This window comes from Saccopteryx leptura, chromosome 4 (assembly GCF_036850995.1).
Source record: "Saccopteryx leptura isolate mSacLep1 chromosome 4, mSacLep1_pri_phased_curated, whole genome shotgun sequence".
NCBI lineage: Eukaryota > Metazoa > Chordata > Mammalia > Chiroptera > Emballonuridae > Saccopteryx > Saccopteryx leptura.
Window position 1 is genome coordinate 178,677,434 of NC_089506.1, and position 13,679 is coordinate 178,691,112.

General features: G+C 37.5%; 1 protein-coding gene across 3 annotated transcripts in view; it reads left to right on the forward strand.

Annotated features, from left to right (window-relative positions):
• PRR16 (proline rich 16) overlaps window positions 1–13,679 on the forward strand; it is a 322,940-nt gene that overhangs the window by 204,683 nt on the left and 104,578 nt on the right. Inside the window, exon 1 of one of the 3 annotated variants that reach the window (XM_066382085.1) lies at window positions 3,956–4,013. The exons of the other annotated variants lie outside the window; for them this stretch is intronic. The gene's annotated coding sequence lies outside the window, so the exon portion shown is untranslated. Of the gene's footprint in view, window positions 1–3,955; window positions 4,014–13,679 lie in introns of those variants that run through there. 3 annotated transcript variants of the gene reach the window in all.

The following is a 13,679-nucleotide window of genomic DNA, read 5'->3' on the forward strand; positions in this document are numbered from 1 at the left end:
CCGCTACTGGTGCTGGGCTTGGAGGTGCCAAGGTGGGCCAAGCTGTGAACCAAGGCTGGCCGCTGCTAGTGCTGGGCCTGGGGCACACTTAGACCAGATGCTATTTGTTTGAGAGATCATAGGAAAATATGAAATCTAAGTCAAGACAGGCCGCTTGTTTGGAAAAAGCCACTGTAAACAGCTTGGATGGGCCAGAAAGTTGTGTGGGGCAGGTCTCAAGGAATCACCAGCGTGGGTTAATACAGTAACCAGGTTGATGGAGACTCAGATATGGCACCAGCCTTCCAGATCTGTGGAGAGTAGGTGCAAAAATAGAACAGTGGTCTCTCCCAGCACTTCTGTCTCAAAGAAAGCTGCACCCCAACTCTTTCCGTGACACTGGGCAATTCATTTCCTCCTCATATGTCCTAGTGCCTTTCAGGCTGTTCTCTCAGTGCTGGAATTCAGAGAGAATGAGGCAGAATAAGTTCATGCACGGCCCCTTTAAAAGGAACTGCCTGGGACTCCAGCAGCTCTCCATCTCCTTCAGCCTCAATTCCCACTGGTTTTCAAAGCAAGAAGTTATAGGACTTTTTCTCTTTCTGGCACTGGAATCCTGGGCTGGAGGGCCTGGTGGGGGTCTGGGACCTCTCACTCCTTAGGGGGAGCCTCTGAAGCTATCCCTCCCAATTTTTATCCACCACACATGGGTGTGGAACCAGCTTGTTCTGCGTCTCGGCCCCTCCTACCAGTCTTAATGTGTCTTTTTGTTTAATATCCTAGTTGTAGGACTTCCACACAGCCATGTTTCAGTTGGTTATGAATGATGGTTGTTCTGTAGTTTCACTGTAATTTTGATGTGGTTATAGGAGGATGCAGGTACCATGTTTAACTATGCTGCCATCTTGACTGGAAGCCAGGATGTTATACTTTATTTTTTTTATTTATTCATTTTTAGAGAGGAGAGAGAGAGAGGGAAAGAGAGAGAGACAGAGAGGGAGAGAGAGGAGAGAGAGACAGACAGAGAGAAGGGGGAGGAGCTAGAAGCATCAACTCCCATATGTGCCTTGACCAGGCAAGCCCAGGGTTTTGAACAGGTGACCTCAGCATTTCCTGGTCGACGCTTTATCCACTGCGCCACCACAGGTCAGGCCAGTATGTTATACTTTAAAATACAACTCCTGGCCCTGGCCGGTTGGCTCAGTGGTAGAGCATCGGCCTGGCGTGCAGGAGTCCCGGGTTCGATTCCCAGCCAGCGCACACAGGAGAAGCGCCCATCTGCTTCTCCACCCCTCCCCCTCTCCTTCCTCTCTGTCTCTCTCTTCCCCTCCCACAACCAAGGCTCCATTGGAGGAAAGTTGGCCTGGGCGCTGAAGATGGCTCCATGGCCTCCACCTCAGGTGCTAGAATGGCTCTGGATGCAACAGAGCAATGCCCCAGATGGGCAGAGCATCGCCCCCTGGTGGGCATACCGGGTGGATCTCTGTCGGGTGCATGCGGGAGTCTGTCTGACTGCCCCGTTTCCAACTTCAGAAAAATTAAAAAAAAAAATACAACTCCTCTTACTCCATTAAGAGTGCTAGAACTGATTCCCAGCCAGGGCAACAGGAGAAGCACCCATCGGCTTCTCCACCATTTCCCCTCTCCTTTCTCTCTGTCTTTCTCTTCCTTTCCCACAGCCAAGGCTCCATTGGAGCAAAGTTGGCCTGGGCACTGAGGATGGCTCCATGACCTCCTCCTCAGGCACTATAACAGCTCCGATTGCAGTAGAGCAACACCCCAGAGGGGCCGAGCATTGCCTCCTGGTGGGCATGCCGGGTGAAACCCAGTTGGGCGCATGTGGAAGTCTGTCTGTCCCCCGTTTCTCACTTTGGAAAAATACAAAAAAAAAAAAAAAAAAGACTGCTAGAACTCAGGCACAAAGGGGAATATCATAATACTTGCATACTTTACTAAAACCAAAGATAATGTCCCCCATGCGTGTTCGCACAAAGAAGCACACGCCCATTGTAATTGAGTTAGACTAGATATTTTAAACTGGGAAAGTTATTTTAAACATGAGCTGTAGAGATTTTCAAATATTTTCACTAATGCAGAAATAATGTTGCATAACCTAATGATTTGTGTAATTTTCCCTAGGTTTTTTATGACAAGAATAATTTTTTAATGACTTGCTTTATGAGAATGGCTTTCATATGCTCAAGGCTTTGTAAAATCATAGTTGCTCACATCATTTTTTTGTTTGAACTTTGACTGTTAACTTACAGGTAAAGGCCAAACTCATAATATTTAGCATAGTATTGAAGGCTGCTAGGCATTCTAGCACTTTTTCACCTGCCTCTCTTTCTATTTGTATCTTTACATACTTTTTCCATTTCCTAGCTTGTACTTTCATTTATTAAACATTCCCCTAAATATGCATCTGTGCATATACACACACACACAAACACATGTACACACACCCAAACACACACTAACACCATACCCCTTACAGCAGGGGTCCCCAAACTACGGCCCGTGGGCCACATGTGGCCCCCTGAGGCCATTTATCCGGCCCCTGCCGCACTTCTGGAAGGGGCACCTCTTTCATTGGTGGTCAGTGAGAGGAGCATAGTTCCCATTTAAATACTGGTCAGTTTGTTGATTTAAATTTACTTGTTCTTTATTTTAAATATTGTATTTGTTCCCGTTTTGTTTTTTTTTTACTTTAAAATAAGATATGTGCAGTGTGCATAGGGATTTGTTCATAGTTTTTTTTATAGTCCGGCCCTCCAACGGTCTGAGGGACAGTGAACTGGCCCCCTGTGTAAAAAGTTTGGGGACCCCTGCCTTACAGTCTGCCATGTTAGATGACTTTTTCTTCCTGGAAATCTCAATTTATTCCTTTGCTTTGCATGCTGTTGTGCCTGGAATGCTCTTCCATTATTTTCTACCTGATCCTTCAAAGTCCATTTTCATGATCTTCATTTCCAAGACTTCATTGACATTATTTTTTCTTACTAATAGAATTAATTGTTCCAGTCTCTGTTCTCCCAAAATATCATACTTTATATCTACTCATACTTGAGCACTTATCACAGATAACACAGTCAGTTTCTTGCATTTTCTTTCTTCTTTTTTTTAATTAACAAAGTAGAGAACTAACACCAGTAAGGAAAGACCCAGTTTTATCATCACACAACTAATGAGTCAATATTATAATTACATCCAAATGTCCTATGTGCTAATCCCAGTGTTGTCAATATCAGTATTTTTCATAATATTATTTTGAATGTTTGATAAACCCTGTTATTTCCACATTAGAATTATATGCTTGAGTTATCAAGGAAAGAAGCAATAGGGATTTTCTGACATTTTTGGCAGGTAATTTCTTATTTTATATAAATTCTAAGATAATTTAAATATATAATAATCCAATAATATTCTAATAATACTGTATTCTTTTAATTTGCTTTATAATAAACTATCATTTAACTCAATATTTGAGATGTTAATTGAAAACATGTCAAAATGTCATTTTAATAAATATATAAATCTTTCTTTAGAGATATAGATAAATAAAGTGCTTCATAATCTTGCACATTTATTTCAATATCATTTCAATATCCTTTCTCCAACAATTATTTTTGGAAATTTCATATATTTATAAGATATGTGTGTATATGTGTATATTGAAAGACAGAGAAATTAGAAATTCTATGAACATAGTTTATTTATAGCCCTGATCTATCATGTTAAAAATTTATAAACGTGCACGGAACTGAAAGCAATAGGTACCTAATGTAAATGTATTTTGTTACAGTGTTTTCCCTTTGATTTATTTATGTTTATTATTTATTTACTCAATATATATTTTTGATCCAGATATAAAGGTAAAGGATAACCTCCCCTCTCAGAGCTTACATTCTTGCCAAGGAGACAGACATAAAGAGATAGTCACACAGTGAACGAGTTGCTTTCTTACTAGTGTGCGTGCCGTGAAACACAGGCACAAGAACCCAAGGGCTGTGGAACGGGACTTTTCTGAAGTGAAGGTATGTGGCTAAGTTTAGAAGGACAGGTGATATGTGTGTGAGTGGGTGGTTTTTGTGCTCTGGGAGGAAACAGTGAGAATTAACTAGGTCTAGGTAGAGCACTTACACAAAGACCTAGGATAGAAGGTTTAGCATCCTCTAAGCAGTGGAAGAAATGAAAAGATCATGGAGTAAAGGACGAGTGTCATGGGAGCACACTAGCATGGAAAGCAGGACCCAGATCTGAGGATACCACTAAAGATTTAATCATTTATATTACCTATATGAAATATATACATATTTAAACAATGCTCTGTCTGACTACAATACAAAGAATGGATTAAATGGAAAAAAGAGTTCATTAGGTAGAGAAGAGTTTTGTTCTTGCACTCTTACTGGTGGTGTTTACAGAATATTTTTATTGAGCTAATTTAACATCTATAGGGAGTATAATATACAACCTGAGGTTTATTTCACTTATATTTTTACAAATGTGAAAATATATAGAGATTGAGAACTCTAAGCTGTGTTAAAGTTTACAGTTTCATTATCATGAGTTATAGCTTCCTCCTGAATGTTATTAACATAATGGAATCGTTTTGAAGTGTGTGCTCACAAAATGCAAGTAGATGAGCCTTTTACATCTATTACACTGCTAAAGCAAATTATGATGAAGGGATGCTTCCTTTTCCATGCTTTACAGGCAGCCTCAGTAGAAGCATGTTCCCTGTTAAAATAACAGGATCCCTTATGAGAACAGAAATTAAAGTGCACTGTGACATTTTAGCTGTTATAATCTGTGGGTAATGTTTATTACAGAGGAAAGAAAAGTAGTAAATACTTCACTCACTGAAATGGATAGACAAGTAAACATGGGACTTCGATGAAGTGATCATTATGTGCAGTATTTTTAAACTGTATGAAGCTAAACTGTGCTTTAATAGCACTTTCTCCCTTAGTACTTAATTGCTTTGTTTCTTTATTCTAAACAGGAAGCATTTGGGTATGTGACAATTAGAAATTGTATGTAACTCGAAGAATTTCTACTTCCTTCAAGAGCAACTCAAAAATCCTTACAGTTCTATGAGAAAATGTTAAATGAACCCAGTCCTTTTCTGTTATGAGTTTAAAAAAATTAAATATCCTAGTTTTGCAAATTGTAGAGTTAAAATGTTTGGATCATTTAGTGCTTCAAGTAACATAAACTGTTGAAACTTGAGTAATTTTCCAAGGCTGCTGTAGTCCAGTAACATTTTTGGACAAATCAGATCTGTGGTTGAATATTATATTTAGACTTGTGCTACCTATATACACTCCATGCTATGGCTATATATTATAATAATTAGACTTAAGACATGAACCTGCTAAAACATCTGAGTTCTTTTGACAGTGTCAGAAATTTGAACCTCTTTAAAATTATAGTTTGAGATACCTACACTTCTTACCCTGTTTTACAGAGCCCCCCACTACCTGGCCTTCATCTTCCTTTTCACGTTTACCTTTTATTCCCGTACCATCTGCTGCCATATTCTTCACCAACACACACAACAAAATTATACTTCATGCTTTAATGCCATTGTAGATGCTATAGCTTCTGCCAAGAAATACCTATTCCTTCAAGTGTTATTTTATCATTGAAGATATCTGTCAGGTATCACCTGGTTTTAAGCTATCTCTATCCAATGCTATCAACTGACCTCCTTGGAACGAGGAAATCTCCCTTTGTTCTGTTCTCCTATATTTGCCAGTCCTTAACCACTGTGCACATTACTCTATGGTAATTATTAGTTTACATGGAGAATTATTTCCAGCTCATTCTTTTTCTTCAGTTTTCCTGGGTATGATTTTAACTATTATCAGGCTAATGCACATGCATCTCGATTTCCAAATCAAGTTCTGTGTATACATGTATTAGTAAAACTCACCTTTATCATCTCCATCTTATATCTAAGCCTGTCCCAAAGAAAAACCCTTTTTAACTTTTTGTTTTGTTTTGTTTTCCAGATAGTCAACTATCTATTATGGTCAGACACTTTTTTTTTTTTTTTTTTTACTTCAAACCATATTATTTGACTTATCTCATGGAGGATGAAGAATTAGTCTTTCTTCCCTATCCCATTTGAAAAGAAACATTAATAAGCAGCATCTCAGTAATACAAGTGAAATGAAACAATGTTAATGAATTTATAAAGAAATAAGTGTAAGCCTGTGTTTCTAAACTTAAGCCTCTCAAAAGGGAATTCAAGACACAAATGGATTATTGGCTGCACACCATTGTTCTCATCGTCCATCCTGCGATAGTTTACTTCTTCATATCACTGATGTGTGACTTTTCATTTATATGACCTGTTAACTATGATTCTTTATTATTTTTCTTTTAGATCCTTTGATTTCCTGTTTTAGTTTAGAATAATTGCTTTTTTAGGGACTGTGGTATAGTTGTCATTCTTAAATTCTTTTTTTTTTTCATACTTCTGAGTTAGTCACGTTTTGTAGATTCTGTGTGTTCTTTCTTTATTGAATTTCATTATACTGTGTGATAGTATATCTTTGCTTTTGAAGACCAGATGCAAGGGAAGTAAATTCTCTTTGTCCTCAATATCTAAAAATATGTTACTGTTTTCTGAAAACTGGTTGTTAATTTAGCCAGGTATAGAATTGGGGCTGAAATCATTTTGACCCAGAACGTTTGAAGTTACTGGTAAAATATTTTTCATCACCTTTATATCCTGAAGAAACTATAATGATTCTTTGCTTTTCTTTCTTTTTTTTTCTTTCTGTATTTATTGTGGGGGTTTGTTTGTTTCTTTTTTTTTTTTGTAAGTGATTGAGTTTCTTTTTCACTCATCCTGATTAGTACTCAGTTTGCCCTTTCTATCTGAAGCTTCATTTGTATTGTCATCTGTGGACTTTTTTTTTAATTATTTTTTTAATTTGCCACCCTACATTTTTGTTATTTCTTTTCTCAAATGCCTTATTTGGTCATTGAAGCTCTGTGATTGATTTTTCTCTCTGCACTCCATGACTTTTAACTTTTCTTGAATTTATAAAAAATTAAGGTATTGGAATATTTTTAAGATTTTATTTTTTATGCTTTCTATCTAGTATTTATGTTCTATATTCTAAATAATTTTATTATTATATATTTTTAATAATAGCATGTTCCTATTTTATAACTCAATACATTGTCAAACCTCTCTAAATACATTACTTAGAATTATGACAGAGTTCAGTAATAATAGCATCTTCATCTTCATTATTAATTTGTTAATATATATTGCTCCTTATAGTCAAAGATTTTAAAAAATAAATAAAAGCAAAACAGAGTTAACCAAATTCTGGAATAATTTAAATGCTTCCACTTATTAAATTGTTTCTAACATAAGCATAATTCAATGTTACTCTACCATTCACAAAAAGTTACAGGATTTAATCATATATATTAACTGGCATGCAGTATATAACAAATACTCTGATGTAGTAATGGAACCCCAAGTCATATGCTCTATGATGAACTTTTCATTTTAATCCTTTCACTAGATTAATGGCATAGATATAGATAGATAGATAGATAGATAGATAGATAGATAGTTACATACATAGATAAATATAAATTTTCACAATTTGATCTAATACTGAAAATTGAAGTGTGTGAATTATGAATATGAGGGAAATTGCCCTCTTGTCTCCATACTGAGACAGCCTGCTGGTCACTCCACTACTTTCTGTTTCATCTATCTCAAGAGGATCCGGCTGGTCTGCTGGTGGCTGTCCTGCGATTTCTATTGGACAAACCCTTGGGTCAGCCTGCATTTGGTTTCAGCCACTGAGCATGGTCTAAACTTATAGCGAGGGAATAATTTTATCTCCCTCTTTCTCTTGGCTTCCATTCATTTCTCTTTTTAGTTTTTATTTTTTTTCCCTGCTCTTGGTAGAAATTTTAAAATGTATTTATTTTCATAAACCAGTATTAAAGATCTTAGAAGAACTCATATTTCCTTGCACAGATTTAAGTTGGAGTTAAATTCCTTCTTTCTTTTTATTGAGTTTGTAAGTAAAAATCAGTGGTTGAGCATTGTTACCAAGGAGACCCTAGAGGAAGATTCGCTGAAGTTGAAAGAGGGTTTTTTAAAGGCAGTTGAACTGTACATTTATGTAGTTTTTAATTAAACAAAATAAGTAGGATTTATTTAGAACAATATAGATAAATATTTAAAGATAAATATAAACTTAAACTTTGTTTATTTGGAAAGTGACTGAAAGTTCTCTGTTGTCAAACTGTGGAGCTTGTGTTTAAAGAAAGGGTAAAGGGCCCTGGCTGGGTAGCTTAGTTGGTTGGAGCATCATCCTCATGCACCAGGGCTGCAGATTGGATCCTAGGTGAGGGCACATATGGGAGTCAACCAGAGAGTGCATGGATAAGGGGAACAATGGGCTGATGTTTCTCTCTTCTGCTCCCCCCCCCTTACTGTCTCTCTAAGATCACTAAATTTTAAAAAAAATTAAGCAAAGACTAAAAAATAACTCATAGACACAGATAACAGTATGGGATTACAAGAAGGGAAGGAGGGTGGGACAGGTAGGAAAGGGTAAAGGGGATAAATTGTGAGGGCATGAGACTTGACTTGGGTGGTGAACAAAGAACTCAATATATGGATGATGTGTTAGAGAATTGTGCACCTGAAACCTATGTATAATACTTTTATTAACTAACATTACTCCAATAGATTCAATATTTTTTTAAAAAAAAAGAGAACATAAAAAGGTAGTTCACGGCCCTGGCCGGTTGGCTCAGTGGTAGAGCGTCGGCCTGGCGTATGGGAGTCCCGGGTTCGATTTCCGGCCAGGGCACACAGGAGAGGCGCGCACATCTGCTTCTCCACCCCTTCTCCTCTCCTTCCTCTCTCTCTTTTCCCTTCCCGCAGCCAAGGCTCCATTGGAGCAAAGTTTGCCCGGGTGCTGAAGATGGCTCTGTGGCCTCTGCCTCAGGCGCTAGAATGGCTCTGATTGTGGCAGAGAGACGCCCCAGATGGGCAGAGCATCGCCCCCTGGCGGGCGTGCCGGGTGGATCCTGGTCAGGCGCATGTGGGAGTCTGACTGCCTCCCTGTTTCCAACTTAAGAAAAAAAAATTAAATTAAATTAAAAAAAAAAGGTAGTTCACCATCTCACCAACTCTATCTCTGCCTTACATTTTCACTCTTTAATCCATCCCAGTGTGCTTCTGGACCAAATCGAATTGGTGGTATTTAAGACTTTGAAAATCCCACCCACACTGAGAAAGCTGGGGAGAAATAGAAGAGCAAGAAAATTATTTTCTCTCAGAATGAACATTTATCCAGTTCTTCCACTCAGCATATTATTGTTGAATGTCTACTATATGTAATCACTGTGCTCTCTGCCAAAGAGAGAGATGGAAACACGTGCTTATGTGGTCTGAGGGGAGACACACATAGACAATTCTAACATATTAAGGCAATTGCAGTAACAGAAAGACAAAACGCAATGGAAATATATAAAAAAGAGCTTCTAGTATTTTGTCTATTTGTTTATCCTGAATTTTACTAAAATGATAACTCTACATTGTCTTTTTATTTCTGTTTTGTAGTTCAATATTTATAACAATAACATAAACTGAATTTTGTTTTCTTACAAACAACTTAGTTCATATAATCACTTAATTTCTTTCCAATCTGCATCTCTTTTATGAAAATATTTAAATGTGAAAACAAACTTGTGATTCTTAAATCACAATTATCTTTTTTATTTATTTTTATTTTTATTTTTATTTTTGAGAGAAAGAAGGGCAGGAAGAGAGAGAGAGGGTGAGGAGCAAAAACTCATAGTTGATTTCACCTTAGTTATACATGGAGTTTCTCGTACATGGTTTGACCAGGGCCGTGACAGAGTCCCCTTGCTCAAGCCTGCAACCTTGGGCTTGATTACATGCCAGTGATCTCTGGGCTCAAGCTGGTGAGCATGGGGATTATGTGTATGCTCCACCTCCTCCCTACTCAGGCCAGCAACCCCATGCTTATGAGCCTGTGCTCAGAGGCAGCAACATTGGGGTTTTGAACCAGACACCTCAGTATTCTGGGTCCACGCTTTATCCACTGTACCACCACTCGTCAGACTTCATTATTTTTAATTATTCCACAATCTGACCATAGCTTTCTTATATGTGAGGCTAAGAAAACCTGAAATAATCAGACACAATACATTTGTTTAAATCTGTTTTACTCCCATTAGTAAAATCCTCTATAGATCAGAGTAGTCACAATTACTTGGCCAAATAACTGAACTTCAAGTTCAAGATATACATTTCTCCTTTGCACCTGATATATTTAGGAGTGGTTGTTCTTAGACTTATGATTGATGTCATGCTGTCTTCTCACCTCCAATATCTACAAACAGTCTGCCCCTCTAGTCCTACTTTCTTTTGTTTTCACTTTAATTCCATCATGCCTGTGGTTATGATTTCTTTTGTTGCAATATGATACTTTGAGGTAGTTTAAGCAAAACATAGAAGTGTAATAATAAGGATACAATGTATTCCTTGTCTGGTTAATTTATTCATCTCTCACTTGGCAATAACCATCTAACTAGCAGAGTAAATAAACCGCAGCACCCTTCAATATGTTCTCCACATGGCAGCTGTAAGAATCACTTCTTTTCTTTCCTTCTAATTTTAACTTGTGTTAAATATTTATTTCATTTTCAAATTGTAAAATATTTCACCCAAAATAAATAATGTAACAGATATAATCCAAAATAAACATCAACACTTCAATTACTTTATATCAAGCTTTTAAAGAAATAAAATAGTTCAGCTATATAACTCATGCCTCCCAACATGCATTCCTCTTTTGCCTTCCCTGAAACTGATGTGTATTATTTATTTTCACGATGTATAAACTAAATTAGCTGTGTCTCTGTATATGAACAATATGCATACTGAATATATATTGAAACTTTTTTATTCAGAGTTATGTTTTTGAAATTTATTCCTGCTGATACATTGTAGCTCCAGTTACTTCATTAAAACTACTTTGTATTTACTTCTCAACCATTTATTAATAGAGTTTTAGGCTGTTTCCAGTTCTTTGCTATAGCAAAACAAACAAACCCCTACCTGTAAAGAAAACCCTTGTGCTTTCTCAATGTTTGCACATCTGGTAGAATTTCTTCCGAGTAGTCGAGGCTTTGATCTTAAAAGACCAATACTATAGGGTAAATTCCCTATCCAAATTATTTGACAGTGTCAAAAAATTTCTCAACTGAGTGAATTCACATTTGCCGTACTAATGTTCAAAGTTCCCATTTATCCACATTATCACGAACAATTGAAATTATCAGGCATTTCTTTTATTGCATATGAAATATTATCTCATTTTTCTCTAGTTTACACCACCATGATTACTGGTGAGATTAAAGGTATTTTTGTGGTTTTAGGAAATTTGGTGTTCACCTTATGGTAATTCTTTATAACCTTTCTTCCTTTTTGTGTATGTGTGTATATCTATGCATGAATTCTTCACTTTGTTTCATTCAGTTTTTTCTCCTAAGTCAGTATTGATACAAAATTGTTCTGATTAAGAAAGATTTAGATTGTTTTTAAGTGTTAATATAACCGTATCACATTTCATTTAATTACTTGTTTGCTATATCTGATTTCTATCACTTTAAATTCAGTATTTCTGTCTCTTTGAATAAATTGTTTTAATCTATTTATACTTATTATTACTAATATATTTGAAGTTATTTTTTTCTATCTTGTGCAGTTTCTTTATATAAACTATTTTATTTTAGTTTTCTTAAAATTTACCAGTTTTTGATTTGCCAAATATTTAATTCATTCTTTAATCATTATGTACTTTGGAAGTTAGAATTTTATCTATTAGTTCTGTAGTCCCTGAATATTTCTATGTGTATACAGTTCATCAGTACCAGGTAGCTACTGGTTTCTTACACACACAACAAAAATGCTTTAAACTCTTTAACTCCGATTGTTCTCTAATCAGACGTTATTTTTCCTACTATTTTAGTTTTACATTTTCCAAAGCCATCTTTCAAATTAGTCATTAGTATATAATTGTCTTCTAATCAGTGTATATTTTGATTTAATTATTTAACAATTTCTTTGTCCACCTATGATTCTTTTTTTTTTTTTTTTTTTGTATTTTTCTGAAGCTGGAAACGGGGAGAGACAGTCAGACAGGCTCCCGCATGCGCCCACCAGGGGCGATGCTTTGCCCCTGGGGGGGGGGTCACACTGCCGAGACCAGAGCCACTCTAGCGCCTGGGGCAGAGGCCAAGGAGCCATCCCCAGCGCCCAGGCCATCTTTGCTCCAATGGAGCCTTGCTGTGGGAGGGGAAGAGAGAGACAGAGAGGAAGGAGGGGGAGGGAGGTGGAGAAGCAAATGGGCGCTTCTCCTATGTGCCCTGGCCGGGAATCGAACCCGGGTCCCCTGCACACTAGGCCGACACTCTACCGCTGAGCCAACCGGCCAGGGCCCACTATGATTCTTGTATTCCAGTTCTTTCTTCTAGATTTTTACATTTTTCGGAATTTTCATTTATCAGTACTTTTAAGACTGAGCTGTAAGAAGCATACTCTCTATTATTGTCTGGCAATGTCTATTTTACTCTCACAGGAGAGTTGAACTATAATATTACAATTGCAATTACTTTTTTTCAGTATGAAACAAATTTTTAAATTTCCTTCAGGCGCCCTGGCCAGTTGGCTCAGCGGTAGAGTGTCGGCCTAGCGTGCGGAGGACCCGGGTTGGATTCCCGGCCAGGGCACACAGGAGAAGCGCCCATTTGCTTCTCCACCCCTCCACCGCACTTTCCTCTCTGTCTCTCTCTTCCCCTCCTGCAGCCAAGGCTCCATTGGAGCAAAGATGGCCCGGGTGCTGGGGATGGCTCCTTGGCCTCTGCCCCAGGCGCTAGAGTGGCTCTGGTCACGGCAGAGCATCGCCCCCTGGTGGGCAGAGCGTCGCCCCTGGTGGGCGTGCCGGGTGGATCCCGGTCGGGCGCATGCAGGAGTCTGTCTGACTGTCTCTCCCTGTTTCCAGCTTCAGAAAAATGAAAAAAAAAAAAAAATTCCTTCAGGCTTCTATTGTGTGAAAATCTCCTGTCAGCCTAATTTTTGTTACTACATAAATACTTAGTGTTCCCTTTTTATTGCTGTGAAACTTTTATCACTACTTTTAGTGTTTTGTATTTTCACTAAGGTATGTCTGGGTTTGTTTATATTTTCCTGTTTGAAACTCTGTTACTTCTTTAATAAGATGATGCTTCAACTTTGAAAAAAAAATACTAATTCATGATTTCTTTGATTATTGCTTCTCTCTCTTATAGAACTCTTTTTTAAAAACCTGGTACTTTATCACAACATAACAGGTCCTCTCACAGCCTAGCTGCTACCTAGTTCTTTAACCTCGTCTCCTCGTCTCTCCGTGGCCTTCAGCCAACAGTCTTCTTTCAAAGGACCTTTAACAGGCTCTTTCCTGAGTGGGCTACTGTGAATCTCTTCTACCAGTTCACTGCAACACAGCCCTCAGGAATGCCTCTTCAATTTCTCTGATGGTGTTTTTTTATTTTATGATCCTCTTGTAATGTCTTGTATTTTTTATTCAGAGCACTAGGGCCAACTGTACTTTTACAGTTATTTGATTGAGTATCTA